Genomic DNA, 15,420 nt, shown 5'->3' with positions numbered 1-15,420 from the left:
TAAATTAATAAAAATGTTGAAAAGATAACTAAAGTTTTCAGCCATCAGGTAATTAAAAAATTATTTAAAACAATCAGAAAATATTTTAACATGATTAAAGATGGAAGTATCAAAACTTGGACAAATATAGATAAACATCAAGGAAATGCATAGACTTAAATATTACAGGTAAAAAAGCAACACTGAAATATAATGAACTAATTTGTATCTCAAAGATATCCTGAAATAAAGGATAGCCTTAAACTCAAATAAACAAAATCAAAGTAGCAGCATAAACTACCTAGATCTTCATAGTTTCACTAGTAATTTCTTCTGAATATCTATGGAAGAATAACATCAGTTCAGCTCACTTCAGTTGCTCAGCTGTGTCTGAATCTCTGCGACTCTAAAAGTCTTACAGCGTGGGAGGGGGGTTCATGTTTGGGAACGCATGTAAGAATTAAAGATTTTAAAATTAAAAATAAAATAAAATAAAATAAAAAATAAAAGTCTTACAGCAAACATCATACTATATGGTGAAATATTAAACACTTTTCTCAGATGATAAATGAGAAAATTAAGCTCTATTAAATATTATACTGGAATTCTAAGGCAGTGCAATAAGGGAAGAAAATCCTTTTAAAATGTTGGATTGGAATAGATGAAATAAAACAGTGAAAAAAGAAAATCTAAAAGCAAATCTATAGCTATACCTCTTGAGGTTGAATGTAAATTCTTCTAAGTCTTCTCATGGGCAGAACTCTCAGAGCAAAATTACTGACTATATGGCTTAAAGGATACTTGAATGGGAAACTAAACCTTGGGGAATAGAGACAGTGAATAAAGTCAGAAAAATTTGCAGGTTAATCTCCCCTGAAGCCATTTATTTACATTTCAAAGGGTGATTGATTAAAGCTTGTGTGTGTGTGTGTATTTTCTTTCCTATTCTTAGAGAGACTCTGTAGATCTTAGAAATATGAGTGACTATGATCCCTTTCAAGCTCACTCTTTCTTGGCCTCTCTCTCTTTCTCCTTTTCTCTCGAGGGGAAAGGTGTAGCTGTACAAGCTGTCGTATATTCAGAATTATGAGTTTCAATTTTCATAATACTGAGGTTCCTCCCCCATACAACATTCAGTTCAGTCTCTCAGTTGTGTCCGATTCTTTGTGACCGCATGGACTGCAGCAGGTCAGGCTTCCCAGTCCATGACCAACTGCAGGAGCCTACTCAAACTCATGTCCATCGTGTTGGTGATGCCATCCAACCATCTCATTCTCTGTAGTCTTGTTCTCTGCCTACCTTCAATCTTTGCTAGCATTAGGGTCTTTTCAAATGAGTTGGTTCTTTGCATCATGTTGCTGAAGTATTGGAGTTTCAGCTTCAGCAACAATCCTTGCAATGAATATTCAGGACTGATTTCCTTTAGGATCGACTAGTTGGATCTCCTTGCAGCCCAAGGAACTTTTCAAGAGTCTTCTCCAACACCACAATTCAAAAGCATCAATTCTTTGGTGCTCAGCTTTCTGAGATATAGTCCAAATCTCACATCCATACATGACTACTGGAAAAACCATAGCTTTGACTAGACGGACCTTAGTCGGCAAAGTAATGTCTCTGCTTTTGAATATACTGTTTAGGTTGGTCATAACTTTTCTTCCAAGGAGCAAGCATCTTTTAATCTCATGGCTGCAATCACCATCTGCAATAATTTTGGAGCCCCTGAAATAAAGTCTGTCACTGTTTCCATTGTTTCCCCATCTATTTGCCATGAAATGGTGGGACCAGATGTCATGATCATAGATTTCTGAATGTTCAGGTTTTAAGTCAATTTTCACACTCCTTTTTCACTTTCATAAAGAGGCTCTTTAGTTCTTCTTTGATTCTGTCATAAGCGTGGTGCCATCTGTGTACCTGAGGTTATTGATATTTCTCCCAACAATATTGATTCCAGCTTGTGTTTCATCCAGCCTGGAATTTTGCAAGATGTATTTTGCATATAAGTTAAATAAACAGGGTGAAAATATACAGCCTTGACCTACTCTTTTCCCAATTTGGAGACAGTCTGTTGTTGCGTATCCAGTTTTAACTGTTGTTTCTTGACCTGCATTCAGATTTCTCAGGAGGCAGGTCAGGTGGTCTGATAGTCCCATCTCTTGTAGAATTTTCAACAGTTTGTTGTGAGCCACACAGTCAAAGGCTTTGGTGAAGTCAATAAAGCTAAAGTATATGTTTTTCTGGAACTCTTTTCATTTTTCAATGATCCAGTGGACGTTGGTAATTTGGTCTCTGGTTTCCTGCCTCTTCTAAATCCAACTTGAACATCTGGAAGTTCATGGTTCACATACCGTTGGAGCCTCTCTTGAAGAATTATGAGCATTACTCTTTGCTAATGTATGACACGATTGCAATTGTGCAATAGTGTAAATATTCTTTGGATTTGCTTTTCTTGGTGGTTGGAATGGAAACTCACCTTTTCCACTCTTATGGCCACTGCTGAGTTTTTCCAGATTTGCTGGCATATTGAGTGCAGCCCTTTCACAGCATCATATTTTAGCATACTGAACCTGAACATGCACAGCTGAACCGATTCACACCAGATCAACATTTGAGAGAAAATGGGCATGAATAATTGACAATAAAATATGTTTTAAGTAGAAAATGACTTGTTTCTGATCCAGAACACTCATATTTATTGTCAGAAATAGATTGAATGAGAAAGAAAGAAACTAAGTTGTATAAAAAAGTGAATTTAGCTATTCTGTTGAACACATGCATGCTAAACCACTTCAGTGGTGTCTCACTCTGTGCAACCCTATGTACTCTTGGATTCCTCTGTCCATGGGATTCTCCAGGTAATAATAATAGAATAGTTTCCCATGCTTCCACCAGAGGAACTTCCCGACCCAGAGATTGAACCCACATCTCCTATGTCTCATGCATTGGCAGATACATGGTCAATAACTACAAATCAATTGTGCCACTACATACCAATGATAAACTCAAGGAAGAAATTTAATCATACATAGCATGAAAGTTGCATGTTGCTGAAAGAGGTCAGGGGCAGTGGCTGAGAGGAGATACCCCATGTCCAAGGAGGGGTGACTGTGCGGGCACAGGAGGACTGAAAGGAGCTACTCCATGTTCAAGGTCAGGAGGGGCGGCCACGAGGAGATATCCCACTTCCAAGGTAAAAGAAACCCAAGTAAGATGGTAGGTGTTGCAAGAGGGCATCAGAGGGCAGACATATTGAAACCATATTCACAGAAAACTAGCCAATCTGATCACACAGACCAAAGCCTTGTCTAATGCAATGAAACTAAGCCATGCTGTGTGGGGCCACCCAAGATGGATGGGTCATGGTGGACAGGTCTGACAGAATGTGGTCCACTGGAGAAGGGAATGGCAAACCACTTCAGTATGCTTGCCTTGAGAACCCCATGAACAGGATGGAAAGGCGAAATGATAGGATACTGAAAAAGGAACTCCCCAGATCGGTAAGTGCCCAGTATGCTACTGGAGATCAGTGGAGAAATAAGTCCAGAAAGAATGAAGGGATGGAGCCAAGCAAAAACAATACCCAGCTGTGGATGTGACTGGAGATAGAAGCAAGGTCCGATGCTGTAAAGAGGAATACTGCATAGGAACCTGGAATGTCAGCTCCATGAATCAAGGGTAATTAGAAGTGGTCAAACAGGAGACGCCAAGAGTGAATGTTGACATTTTAGGAATCAGCGAATTAAAATGGACTGGAATGGGTGAATTTAACTCGGATAACCGTTATACCTACTATTGTAGGCAGGAATCCCTTAGGAGAAATGGAGTAGCCATTATGGTCAACAAAAGAGTCTGAAATGCAATATTTGGATGAAATCTCAAAAATGACAGAATGATCTCTGTTCATTTCCAAGGCAAACCATTCTATATCACGGAATTCCAAGCCTATGCCCCAACCAGTAATGCTGAAGCTGAAGGTGAATGATTCTTTGAAGACCTACAAGACCTTTTAGAACTAACACTCAAAAAAGATGTTCTTCTCATTATAGGGGAGTGGAATGCAAAAGTAGGAAGTCAAGAAACACCTGGAGTAACAGGCAAATTTGGCCTTGGAATATGGAATGAAGCAGGGCGAAGGCTAATAGAGCTTTGCCAAGAGAACAGACTGGTCATAGCAAACACCCTCTTCCAACAACACAAGAGAAGACTCTACACATGAACATCACCAGATGGTCAACACCGAAATCAGATTGATTACATTCTCTGCAGCCAAAGATAGAGAAGCTCTATACAATTAGCACAAACAAGACTGGGAGCTGACTGTGGCTCAGATCATGAACTCCTTATTGTCAGATTCAGACTTACATTGAAGAAAGTGGGGAAAACCACACGACCATTCAGGTATGACCTAAACCAAATCCCTTATGATTATACAGTGGAAGAGAGAAATAGATTTAAGGGACTAGACCTGATATACAGAGTGCCTGATGAACAATGGACAGAGGTTTGTCACATTGCACAGGCGACAGGGATCAAGACCATCCCCAAGAAAAAGAAATGTAAAAAAGAAAAATGGCTTTCTGAGGAGGCATTACAAATAGCTGTGAAAAGAAGGGAAGAGAAAAGCAAAGGAGAAAAGGAAAGATATAAACATCGAATGCAGAATTCCAAAGAATAGCAAGGAAAGATAAGAAAGCCTTCCTCAGCAATCAGTGCAAAGAAATAGAGGAAAACAACAGAATGGGAAACACTAGAGATCTCTTCAAGAAAATTAGAGATACCAAGAGAACTTTTCATGAAAAGATGGGCTCGACAAAGGACAGAAATGGTATGGACCTAAGAGAAGCAGTAGATATTAAGCAGAGGTGGCAAGAATACACAGAAGAAATGTACAAAACAGATCTTCACGACCAAGATAAACGCGATGGTGTGACCACTCACCTAGAGCCAGACATCCTGGAATTTGAAGTCAAGCGGGCCTTAGAAAGCATGACTATGAACAAAGCTAGTGGAGGTGATGGAATCCCAGTTGAGCTATTTCAAATCCTAAAAGATGATGCTGTGAAAGCCTGCACTCTTTATTTGAGCAAATTTGGAAAACTCAGCAGTGACCACCACTGGAAAAGGTCAGTTTTTATTCCAAGTCCAAAGAAAGGCAATGTCAAAGAATGCTCAAACTACCACACAATTAAACTCATCTCACACCCTAGTAAAGTAATGCTCAAAATTCTCCAAGCCAGGCTTCAGCAATACATGAACTGTGAACTTCCAGATGTTCAAGCTGGTTTTAGCAAAGGCAGAGGACCAGAGATCAAACCACCAACATTCTCTGGATCACTGGAAAAGCAAAAGATTTCCAGAAAAACCTCTATTTCTACTTTATTGACTATGCCAAATCCTTTAACTGTGTGGATCACAATAAACTGCGGAATATTCTGAAAGAGATGGGAATACTAGACCACCTGACCTGCCTCTTGAGAAACCTATATGCAGGTCAGGAAGCAACAGTTAGAACTAGACATGGAACAACTGACTGGTTCCAAACAGGAAAAGGAGTACGTCAAGGCTGTATATTGTCACCCTGCTTGTTTAACTTATGTGCAGAATACATCATGAGAAATGCTAGGCTGGAAGAAGCACAAGCTGGAATCAAGATTGCTGGGAGAAATATCAATAACCTCAGATATGCAGATGACACCACCCATACGGCAGAAAGTGAAAAGGAGGTAAAAAGCCTGTTGATAAAAGTGAAAGGAGAGTGAAAAAGTTGGCTTAAAGCTCAACATTCAGACAACTAAGGTCATGGCATCTGGTCCCATCACTTCATGGGAAATAGATGGGGAAACAGTGGCAACAGTGTCAGACTTTATTTTTGGGGGCTCCAAAATCACTGCAGATGGTGTTTGCTGCCATGAAATTAAAAGATGCTTACTCCTTGGAAGGAAAGTTATGACCAACCTAGATACCATATTCAGAAGCAGAGACATTACTTTGCCAAAATGATCCGTCTAGTGAAGGCTATGGTTTTACCAGTGGTCATGTATGTATGTGAGAGTTGGATTGTGAAGAAAGCTGAGTGCTGAAGAATTGATGCTTTTGAACTGTTGTGTTGGAGAAGACTCTTGAGCGTCCCTTGTACTGCAGCAAGGTCCAACCAGGCCATTCTAAAAGAGATTAGTCCTGGGTGTTCATTGGAAGGACTGATGCTAAAGCTGAAACTCCAATACTTTGGCCACGTCATGTGAAGAGTTAACTTGTTGGAAAGGACTCTGATGCTGTTTGGAATTGGGGGCAGGCAGAGAAGGGGACGACAGAGGATGAGATGGCTAGATAGCATCACCGACTCAATGGACATGAGTTTTAGTTAACTCTGGGAGTTGGTGATGGATAGGGAGGCCTGGAGTGCTGCGATTCATGGGGTTGCAAAGAGTCTGACATGACTGATCGACTGAACTGAACTGATCTGAATCATGAAAGTTGTAATGGTTAGGAAATTATCTAACAAAAGATATACAAATTTTATGTACTGAAGACTACAAAATGTGACAGAACAACTGCAAGTCTCAAATGAAGGAACAGACATATAGTGTGTTCATGTTCTGCAAAACTAAACAGTAAATATCTCATTTCTCTCAATTAATCTATAGATTTACTTAAGTCTTAGTCAAAATCCAAGAAGTTTTAATCACATTTGATGAAATGGACTTTAAATTTACATGGAAATTAACAAGGTCCAAAAGTCTAGATAACTTTAAAGAGTAAGAAGAAAACCTCACTAACATCATTTACCACATTAAGACTATTAATGACTAAAAATTTCAATTGCAAGAATACAAAGCATAAAGTCTACAAGGGTCTGAAAAATAAATGTGAAATATAGCATAAAGTAGAAGTGAATAAATTCAGGTTCTGGAAAATAGTGCCCAGATATTGAATTCAGATTCTGTCATTTACTAATTTTATGACCTTGGACATATTTTGAACCCTTCCAAGCCTCAAATTCACTTTGCATAAATTGCTGCCAGTAATAGTAGCTACCTTATTAGATTAAATTTTTGTAAGAAATGAATTAATTAAATCATATAAAGTGTTTTTAGTTGTGTCTGGAACATATTTAGCACCCGATAAACATTAGATGCCATTACTCAAGAATAGAGGAAATAAGAGCAGTAAAGAAGACTATTGTGATAGGAAAACTGTGGTAAAGGGTAAGAGTGGGACAAGATAATGCAGTGGAGGAAGGCAGACACAGGGCAATTAGTGGTCCTGTTGAGCATGATGAATCTTTTGGAATTTAACATAACTGTAATTGTGAACTAATGTAGACAAAAAATTTCACCAGTCATATCAGTAAACAAAGGACAATGCAGACTTCAACCATCAGTCAGTGAAGCCACCCTTAAATGTCTACCCTGAAGGAATACAGGGTGAAAAAAAGCAAAATATTGTGTTTACGCACCTAGATATTCAAGGTGCATGCCAAAGAAATGATTTTGAATGTCCAGACTCCTATATCTTCCCATACACAGAAAAATGACATGTTCATTAACATAAGATTCCTGGTTTCTTTAGCAGTAGTATTTTGATGTTCCAACTATCTGGGTTTGTTTGTTTGCTTTTGCATAAACCCCTATATATCCTGGCCCCTGCCTTATATTTTCAGTCCCTAAGAACTATCTGAGAGGTTGTCTCTCAGGCTTAAGTCCTGAGTATGTCTTCAAAATAAAACATAATTCTCAAATGTTACGTTGTGTATTGTTTTTGTTTTTGTTTTTGTTTTGTTTTGTTTTGTTTTGTTTTGTTTTTTTCAGTCAACACTAATGGAGAGATTCAAGAAGGCAATGGCACACTAAAATGTACATTTTAGAAAATTATCTGGCTTCTGCTGGTAAACAAAATATAGCTGAGAAAAACCGCAAAGGAGGATACTAGGTATAAAGTTGTTGCATGCACCTATGTGATACAGGCCTGGGTTAGAGGTTTTCAGTTGGAATAGTGAAATTTGATTTTAAATAGGCTGTGTTTTGGAACCAGAGCTGATAGGATTTGCTGATAGATTAGATGTGTATAATGAGAAAAAGAAAGCTCAAGGATCCCCCCTGACTTTCTGGTGTTAGCAAAATGTGGAAATGATAGTGTCATTCAGAACAATGGGAAGAAGGAAGGAGATGAAAACAAGACAGGAGTTGAAATATAGTATTTAGAATATCTTCATATAAGTTGTGCATTTTATACCCAAATGGGCATATTTAAAAAGACAGTTGGATATTAAATTCAATATGTAACTCAAGGGGCTTTTCCCAGTGACTCAGTGGTAATGGACCTGCCTGCCAATGGTTGGGAAGATCGTCTGGAGGAGAAAATACAAACATTCCATATTTTTGCCTGGATAATCCGATGGACAGAGGAGCCTGGCACACAAAGAGTGTGGATCACACTCTTTGGATCACAAAGAGTCAAACACAATTGAGCATGCATACACAATCAATCACATATCGCAAAGGAGAAATTAATAGTAGAGATAGAGATCTGTGTGTCAGAGGGATGGATGATATTTAAAACAATAATAATGTCAATTATGGTTATAGATATTTAGCTATGTATAACTTCTTCTGGCCAGTCTCCATGCTGGAAACCTTTAATGTATCATTTCATTCATCAATCAGAAATTACTTGAAGGTATAGGTCGTATTTACTGTCCATTTTACAATAAGAAATTTAAACCTGGAGCTGGAGTAATCAGCACATGATCACAAAAAATAAGGAAGAGAGCTATGATTCAAACAAGTGACAGTCTGACTAAAATTTTCTTTTTCAATTATATTTTTTTAACGTTAAATTTCTTCCCTCTTATGACAGAATTAAAAACATGGGTTTCTAATAGCATACAATTGTTGAAGTTTTTCACTGTGTTGTCTCTCATATATTTAACTCATGACATGTTATGCTAAAGACAGGTAACTCAGTTTGAGGCTTGAATCCACGTGGCCAAGACTAGAACCTGGCCAAAACCCACAGTCTTACAACTGAGATTACACATTTGGTTTCAGGACTTAAATTTAGGTTCCTGAAGCTCCAATACTTTGGCACTTGATGCAAAAGTTTGACTCATTGGAGAAGAACTTGACATTGGTAAAGATTGAAGATGAAAGAAGGGAGCAGCAGAGAAAGAGATGCTTAGATAGCATCACAGACTCAATGGACATGAATTGGAACAATTGGAAAATAGTGTAAAATAGAGGAGCCTGGCATGCTAGAGTGTATGGAGTTGCAAAGAGTTTGGCATATTAGCAACGGAAGAGAAACAACAAAGTTCTTGTTGTTTCACTGAAGAAAGAATTAAGTGAGAAACAAAGTAGTAGATAAGAAGTGGATTTATTTAGAGACAAACACTCCACAGACAGGATGTGGGTCATCTCAGAAGGAGAGTGCTGTCTCAAAGTACGATGTGGTTAGCTTTTATGGGCTGTGTAATTTCATAGGCTAATTAATGGGAAGATTCTTTCAACTATTTTGGGGAAAGAGGGGATATTTCTAGGAATTGAGACACAGCCTACTTTTTGGTCTTTGAGGGTTGATCTTGGAGCTATCAATGGTGCCTATGTGTGTATCATTTAGCTTGCTTTTGTGTTACAATGAGTGTATACTGAAGTTCAAAGTCTAGTGGAAGTTGACTTGTTTACCACCTTGTACCTATTTGATTCTAATCAGTTTCTGTTGTATCCTCAAGCTATGTCATTTTTAAAAACTTTATGCCCTGCCCTCTTCCCTTCTGTTTCAATACAGGAATATAAACATTTATTTGAATTATTTTGTACTAAGATAACAATAGTGCCTTCCCATGTGTTTATATTATAATACTATGTTGATATTTTACAACTTTATAATGCAGTGGCCATGATCTCTGTGTCTTTGAAAAAGAAAACTGAATGAAGCTCAATTTTTTGTTAAGGAGTCTATTGTAAGGAATGACAAAACAGCACCAATGGGGGGGGGGGGGCATTTACTACACTTACTGAAAATTTTCTTCCTATGTTATGAAGCACTTAAGATTTTAGCCGGTTGTGCAATGTATAAGAATTTCCTCCTGTGAATTTCTTACCCTCTCACTTTAAAGTCATCTACTCCCTTTGCAGATTCTCCTTTGTAGTCTCTTTGGCACACATTTTTACTTTATCTGAATCTTTCCTGCAATTTCTTTTTCTTGTGCATAACTGAACTTAATCTCAGCTCTCTTTAATTAAATCAATAGTTGACTATACTTTCTACCAAAAATATTGACCAACCCTCATAAGCTGCAAACAGTTTGGAAAGAAAATAAACTTCATACAGCACAACTGTAAAGACAAAGACTGTACTCTTCTTTGCCTCTTTACTCTCATCTTCTTCACTTTCTTCCCTGATTTCCGCCCTCCCCCACTTTCTCTAGTCATTCAGGAAAAAATAGGTTAATCCATGTCTTGGAGATGAGAGCATGCATCCAGAGCAAATCTGTTGACTAATCAATATCTATGTAGGGCTTTTGTGGTACTGAAATATAATTTCTTATATTTCTTCTGCAGAGAAATATAAGCAGATAGGCTGCTATTAACCTGGAGAAATGATTGCAACCTGGATACAAGGCTGAAGTTCTAGACCTTTAATCCTTTAGATAAATAGTGCTTCAAGGAGAAGTAACCAGGACACAAACCCCTGTAAACACAATGCTTTTCCTTTAAAATCTCAAGAAACCCTGAGTCTCCCAGGTTTGAATCCCTTATCTAAGCAGGTGTGTGTGTTGACTTTATGGAATAATTTCTAGTATATCTTCATGGGCCTGATATACTCACTACTTGGCAGGTCTTACACACACTAAACATAATAAATGGCACATTTTCTACAATAAAAATTTGTTTTATTAACAAAATATTATGAAATAAATGAATATTTCTTTGAGATTAAAGGGTTACTTTCAAATAGAAAGATATGTCAAAGATACTTTCCATTTCTGATATTGCAGAGCAATTGTTTTTATTTCAGTTTATCTAGGAAAAAAGTATTTCAGCTAAACTTTTGAATGCTATCATGCAATTGACTTTTATAGAGCTTTGCTAAACAATGCATAGGTTAATGGGTTGTTTTCAGAGGTATTATATTACAAGTTGTTAATTGTAGAGGAGGAAATTTTTTTAAAAATCACCCTTCATTTCTGTCCTGCTTCAGAGTGGAGGAAATAAGCCTAATGTTGGGAAAATATTGTAGGCTTATAGCAAGAGATACCTGAGATGAAATTTTATGTCATTTACTAAGTGTATAATTCTAGGTAAGTCCCTTAATTCTAAATAATAAAACATATATTTAAAAAATTTTGGATGATAAGGGTAGATATGATGGACTAAATGTTTGTGTCCCCTCAAAATTTGTATGCTGAAATCTTCCATAATGAGATGATATCGGGGAGATTTGGAAGGTGATTAGGGTAATAAGGACACTGTTCTCAGGAATGGGATTCAGTGCAGTTCAGTCACTCAGTCGTGTCCAACTCTATGCGACCCCATGAATTGCTGCACGCCAGGCCTGCCTGTCCATCACCAACTCCCAGAGTTCACTCAGACTCACGTCCATCAAGTCCGTGATGCCATCCAGGTGTCTCATCCTCTGTCGTCCCCTTCTCCTCCTGCCCACAATCCCTCCATGCATCAGAATCTTTTCCAATGAGTCAACTCTTCACATCAGGTTGTCAAAGTACTGGAGTTTCAGCTTTAGCATCATTCCCTCCAAAGAAATCCCAGGGCTGATCTCCTTCAGAATGGATTGGTTGGATCTCCTTGTAGTCCAAGGGACTCTCAAGAGTCTTCTCCAACACCACAGTTCAAAAGCATCAATTCTTCGGTGCTCAGCCTTCTTCACAGTCCAACTTTCACATCCATACATGACTACAGGAAAAACCATAGCCTTGACTAGACAGACCTTAGTCAGCAAAGTAATGTCTCTGCTTTTGAATATGCTATCTAGGTTGGTCATAACTTTTCTTCCAAGGAGTAAACTTTTTTTTTTTTTTTAATTTAATGGCTGCAGTCACCATCTGCAGTGATTTTGGAGCCCAAAAAAATAAAGTCTGACAGTGTTTCCACTATTTCCCCATGTATTTCCCATGAAGTGATGGGACCGGATGCCATGATCTTCATTTTCTGAATGTTGAGCTTTAAGCCAACTTTTTCACTCTCCTCTTTCACTTTCATTAAGAGGCTTTTAGTTCCTCTTCACTTTCTGCCATAAGGGTGCCACATTCTGACAAAATGTGGTCCACTGGAGAAGGGTATGGCAAACCACTTCAGTATTCTTGCCTTGAGAACCCCAAGAACAGTATGAAAAGGCAAAATAATAGGATACTGAATGAGGAACTCTCCAGGTCAGTAGGAATGAGATTAGAATCCTCATAACAGAGGCTTCAGAGAGTGCCTTTATCCCTTCTATCATGGGAGTTCTCAATAACTACCTTTTCTAACTAGGAAGTGGGGTATCCTCACCAAACTCTTCCAGGACTTTGATCTTTAACTTCCCAGTCTCTAGGACTGTGAAAAACATTTTATTGTTTATAAGTCACCCAGTCTACGATAGTATCTTACAACAGCCCAAACAGACAAAGACAGAGATTGGTACCAGAAGTGGATGCTTCTCTAACAAAAGCCTAAACATGTGGAGGAGCTCTGGAACTGGGTAATGGGTAGAGAGTAAAAGATTTTGGAGGTGCATGCTAGCAAAAGCCTACATTGCTATGAATGACCCATTAAGAGATTCTGGTAAGGGTTCAGTTGGAAAACAAAGAGCTATAGAAAGAGCGTTAATCTTAGAAAATATTTAAGGAATTCTGAAAAAAAAAAAGCTTGTAGGAATATGAATATTAAACGGTATTCAAATGATCTCTCAGTTGGAAATGAGAGAAATGTTATTCAACGATGGGGGGAAGGTCATTTTTCTGATAAAGTGACGAAGAACTTGAATAGATTGCCATGCTCTAGGGTAGTGAGCAATGAAATTGGATAGTTAGCGAGAAATCTCTAAACAAAATGTCTAGAAATTTAGATGGGGTAGCCTGTTTCCTCTGCAATGCTTATAGCAAAATGAGAGGGGAGAAAGTACTTAGAGATTGAACTGTTCATCAATAAGGAAGCAAAAGTAAAGATCTGGAAAACTCTCAGTTTATTCATATTGCAAAAACTGAGGGTATGTCCAAACAACTGTTTGATAAGTAGACTAGTCAGCCATCTCAACTGACACCAGCAGCTGTTGCTCAAGACAATTTTTGTTGGTTATAAGCTATCCAGTATAGAGTGGTTTGTTATAGCAACATAAACTGATTAAGATAGTAATATAGCTATCATATGGCATACAGCAATCATTCAATATATGGTTTCTCTCTTATCACTACCATTACCATATGGCAGTAACTATATTCACACATTACTTGCCCAGTTGCTTTTCATCACATACCATAATATATATTATGATATCATGACACAGTTCTCAGAATATTTTGAAACAGGGCTTTTAATTAAGATGTTGAAATCAACAAATCTCCATACAACTCCCAGTCTAAAAATCAGGAGAAGACACATTGATAAAAATCAGGTAAGTGTCTGGCAAACCAGACTATGAATCCCAATGGCATAGTCAGCCCTAGAAGTTTAGGTGCTTAGGACTTTCTCCCAAATGAGTCACTGCTTTGAGCAGATGAAAATTGTATCAGTTCAGTTCAATCACTCAGTCGTATCTAACTCTTTGTGACTCCATAAACTGCAGCACATCAGGCTTCCCTGTCCATCACCAACTCCTGGAGCTTACTCAAACTCATGTCCAATCAGTTGGTGATGCCATCCAACCATCTCATCCTCGATTGTCCCCTTCTCCTCCTGTCTTAAGTCTTTCCCAGCATCAGGGTCTTTTCTAATGAGTCATTTCTTCACATCAGGTTGCCAAGGTATTGGATTTTCAGCTTCATCATTGGTCCTCCCAATGAACATTCAGGACTGATTTCCTTCAGGACAGACTGATTGGATCTCCTTGTAGTCCAAGGGACTCTCAAAAGTCTTCTCCAACACCACAGTTCAAAACCATTAAATATTTAGCACTCAGCTTTCTTTATAGTCCAATTCTCCTGCATGAGTATTAGAGAAACCATAGCTTAGAATAGTCAAAACTTTGTTGGCAAAGAAATGTCTCTACATTTTAATATGCTGCCTAGGTTGGTTATCACTTTATTTAGCTTTTCATCCAAGGAGCAAGTGTATGTACTGGTACAATTTTTTGAACTGACAGACTTTGTTGGTTTAATTATGCCTTGTTTGATTTAGGCCCTGTCAGCAGTAGTAGTAACTGAACAAATGGCTCTATGAATAGCATTAATTTGGGGCCTAAGTGATCCAGTCTGGTTAGTGTAAAATATATAGTACTTATATGTAGCATAATTCACGACATAACTGTTTCTTAAACTTTCAGACAACGAAACTTTGAAAAGTGATTAGATATATATCAATTTAATCGAGCTTACTTTCTGTACCTCAAGGAAAAGCACTGTGCATTTTGAGATATATGTGGATCTCTTTAGACCATATCCAGTGGATTATTACACTTGATGATGCTAACCTATTATGATACTCGAAATAAATGAAAATTCAGGGATAAGAAAACTCTGTTGCTTTCCACTCAATAAGTCCCAGGTATACATTCAATTCAGTTCACTTCAGTCACTCAGTCGTGTCCGACTCTTTGTGACCCCATGAATCGCAGCACGCCAGGCCTCCCTGTCCATCACTAACTCCCAGAGTTCACTCAGACTCAAGTCCATCGAGTCAGTGATGCCATCCAGCCATCTCATCCTCTGTCGTCCCCTTCTCATCCTGCCCTCAATCCCTCCATGCATCAGAATCTTTTCCAATGAGTCAACTCTTCACATGAGGTGGACAAAGTACTGGAGTTTCAGCTTTAGCATCATTTCTTCCAAAGAAATCCCAAGGCTCATCTCCTTCAGAATGGACTGGTTGGATCTCCTGGCAGTCCAAGGGACTCTCAAGAGTCTTCTCCAACACCACAGTTCAAATGCACCAATACTTTGGTGCTCAGCCTTCTTCGCAGTCCAACTCTCACATCCATACATGACTACTGGAAAAACCATAACATTGACTAGACGACCTTAGTTGGCAAAGTAATGTCTCTGCTTTTGAATATGCTATCTAGGTTGGTCATAACTTTTCTTCCAAGGAACAAGCATCTTTTAATTTCATGGCTGCAGTCACCATCTGCAGTTATTTTGAAGCACAAAAATAAATAAATTCTGACACTCTTTCAACTTAGGAAGTGGAAATTTAAGACGATAAAAAGAAGGAAAAAAGGAAACATTTTCACTGGTTTTTAGTATCTAAATATCTGTTGGGGTTTTAGGACCTTATGGGCTCATTTCAGTGTGAG

The sequence above is a fragment of the Ovis aries genome, chromosome 10 (assembly GCF_016772045.2).
Source record: "Ovis aries strain OAR_USU_Benz2616 breed Rambouillet chromosome 10, ARS-UI_Ramb_v3.0, whole genome shotgun sequence".
NCBI classification, from domain to species: Eukaryota; Metazoa; Chordata; class Mammalia; order Artiodactyla; family Bovidae; genus Ovis; species Ovis aries.
Note: the sequence above shows the minus strand (reverse complement) of the source record.